Below are 3,701 nucleotides of genomic sequence, written 5' to 3' on the forward strand. Positions count from 1 at the left end.
GGCAGTCACAATGATGTTATAACCTGGAGTCTCTTCTATTCTCTGTTACCAATTAGCAATAGATGTTAGAGAATGGAACAATTTTCACTGAGAAATGTCTCTGTAAATAAAGCACTTGGCTATTTCCTTTGGAATCCTTGTCATGCACACTGTTGAGCACTATCACTGTTCAGAGGTCAGACTCATTGTGTATATGTGATCTGGGAGACATTACCATTGTGTATATGTGATTTGGGGGGCATTACCATTCTCATACAGGATTTCTAGAAGAACTTTACATTGAGTCACCTGACCTACATCATCTTTACTTTGGATATTCAGATTTTAGTTTCTTCAAAATCCAATCCTCCTTTTTGTGCTATTTCTTCAGGAACAATATAGAGACTGAAAAGGTATTGTGAAGTCTCTTGAACACTTCTGAAGTGTCCTGAAACGCTTCCATGGGTTCCTCCTTCAGGTCCGTGGTAATCACACACAGCAAAGAGGATCTCAGGGGAAGGTTCTTCCTTAGACTGAGTCTACAGAAGTCCTGGGATGTCTACTAGGACATTATCATTGGCGTCCACTACAGTGATCCTGATCTAAGCGGTGCAGTTTAGGCCTGGGTCTCTCCCATCCACTCCTGTGAGGACCAAGTGATAGATATTCTGCTGTTCCTGTCCAAAGACTTCTCCAAAATTAATTCCGGTTGTTTACTGACATTGCAGATTTACTGACCTTTTGCAGGTTCAGGTAGGAAAACTCATTAAGATCAAGACTGTAACTTTGGACTGAATTGTTACTAGGAGATAGATCTTCAGCTGGTTCTCGAGGAAATCTTGCAAACAGAATTAAGGATTCTAATTCTTTCTTATTCTTGTCATTTTGGTTGAGAACAGGAAAGCGATCGTTGATATCCTGTATTTCCACAGTCACGTGGAAAATAGGGGAAAAAAAGTTTTCGACCACCATTAGGAAATTAAGAAGCAAAACGATAATTTCCCGCATATCGTCTCAATCTAATCTATCCTTTACATAAATGCATTCTTTACATACGCGGTAAAAAAAAAAAAAAAATCTTTTTTGATTCCGGAGAGTAGTCTGATCTTCCGAGCCTCCAGCCCCAGATCCTTCACCAGCATTCCCATGATTTATCTTTTCTCCAACTCCTCTGGAATCGAGCAACTGCAGTGGTTGGAAAGCCTGTGCCATAAAGAGGACGCCGAGAACGGAAACAGCACCCGAGGCCTTATTGTCGTAACCCTCTGCTCCGCGTTGCTCCCCAGTCCCCTCTTCTGTTTCAGCCGCGGTTTCGGGAGTTCCCAGATGCTGCGTTTGTTACTTGTCAAAAGGGAGTCTTCTCTCTAAAAGAAACAGCGAATCCTGGGATCCTGAGGCAGGATCTGAGCAGAAGCCAACCAGAGAGGATTAGTCGGAGCTCTCCTCAGTTAAGAGTTCTCGGAGACTGCGCAGTAAATCTCCCAGATAATGTACAATGGATCCTGGCTTGGCCCAACAGCTCAGTCTCCGAGTCAGACAAGTCAGGGCTGGGGAAGGAATAAACGCCCAGCAACCCAACAACAAGGTCTGGATAATTTGGGGGCACAAATATTCATAAAACGATAGAATATTAATAAGGTGGTGAAAGGAACACTCACGATTTGGTTAAAAATTTAATTCTCAGGCATTTCAGTGGCTGTAAATTCTTTTGGGGGAACTGGATGGGGAGGGTGATCATGCCTTGTACATATGTGCCCTTAAAGAAAATTTTTAAAATCCTCTGAAATGTGATATAGTAAAATGAAAAGGACATATCTCCCACACAATCAATCTTCATCCCTAATCAAAGTGTTTTTATATTGATAATCTCATTTGTGCCATCTGGATGCTCTCTCTTCTGTAGAATATTTTTTTTCCTCACCTCACTTGCCAATTAGAATCTCTAGATTCCTTTCCCGACCAACTCAGGTACCATTCCTTATAGCAGACCTTTAGTGCTCTATAGATAATGAAATATCTTTCTTAAAAAACAAACAAACAACTTATTTTTTGTCTTAGCAAAAAGGACTAAGAATGGTAAGGGATAGGCAAGTCAGTGACTTTCCCAGGGTCATACAGTTAGGAAGTGTCTGAAGCTAGATTTGCATCCAGGTCCTTCTGACTCCAGGCTGGCGTTTTATTTGCTGTCACTTAGCTGTTCCTGCTAGTGAAATATACAATATATTTAGAGTAAACATGTTTCACCTCCCAGCAGGACTGTGAATTCCTTTCAGAAAGAGACTTTAGGTCTCTTTTTATACACTCAGCACTTGGCCAGTGCCTTGAGCATTCAATAAAGGTCAGTTGAATTCAATTAAGCAACAAAAAAGCATGGCTCAGTGCGTTTATCTATCCAGCAATAATAAATTGTCTGAGATTCTTAATATTTTGTTCACTGGGATATTTCCCTATATTTAGCATGAAATATTTTGGATCACTCGTGCTATTTATTTCTTTCACTGCTTTTTATTCATGCATCTACAATAAGAGAGCAATAAATGGTTCAACATTTGGTTACTTATAAAATCATAGAATTCAGAGGATTGAAACATTTTTCAAGAAGTTACACATTCTAGGCTTCTGCTTAGAACTATTCCTAGAAAGATGCAACATCTGAGCAAATCAGATTATCTCTTCTCCACATTTGGATCCAAGCTAAATAAGCATGTGGGCTAGAATAATGAGGAGGAATGTGGGAACAAAGAGGATAGTCAATGAGCTTGAAGTATTGGGAAAGTCCTATACCACTTACTTGCCTTCTCTAAAAATTTCTTTACCTTCCTGGATCATTACCAATCCTTCAGGTCCTCATCATGTGAGTTAACTGAAAGTTAAACAGTAGAGATGGCTTAACGGAATGTTTCCTAAACCATGTTAAGATGGAAGAATTAATATGTTTTTATAATGCTAAGAATTAATTCTGGGGGCAGGTAGATAGCTCAATTAATAGAGAGACAGGTTGGAGGCAGGAGGTCCTGGGTTCAAATCTGACCTCAGACACTTGCTAGCTGTATGACTCGGGGCAATTAATTTATTTAATCTCAACTGCCTACCCCTTATTGTTTTTCTATCTTAGAACCAATACTTCTTAGTATCCATTTGAAGGCAGAAGACAAGGATTTTTAAAAAACAAAGTAATCCTGAAAGCAGGAAGCCTGGGAGAAGAGGAAATTTTACAGCAATTTTCTTTGACAAATGTCTCATTTCTCAAATATATATGGAACCGAATCAAATTTATAAAAATAACTTTTGCCCAATTGATAAATGGTCAAAAGATATGAACAAGCAGTTTTCAGAAGAAATCAAAGCTATCGATTGTCACATAAAACATTCTGAATCACTAATAATTAGGGAAACAAATTAAAATAACTCTGATATACCACCTCGCTCCCATAAGATTACCTAATATGACAGAAAAGAAAAATGACAAATGCTAGAGACAATGTGGGAAAATGGATACACTAATGCACTGTTGTCGGAACTGTGGACCGCTCTGACCATTCTGGAGTGCATACCCTTTGATCCAGCATTACTGTTATTAGTTCTGTACTCAAAAGAGCTCAATGAAAAAAGAAAAAAAATTAATATGTACAAAGAAAATTTTTTGCTCTTTTTGTGGTAGCAAAGAATTGGAAACTGAGGGGTGTGGGTTTTAAAAATATTGTCGGGGGGGGGACTGCATC

Source organism: Gracilinanus agilis, chromosome 2 (genome assembly GCF_016433145.1).
Source record: "Gracilinanus agilis isolate LMUSP501 chromosome 2, AgileGrace, whole genome shotgun sequence".
Taxonomy (NCBI): Eukaryota; Metazoa; Chordata; class Mammalia; order Didelphimorphia; family Didelphidae; genus Gracilinanus; species Gracilinanus agilis.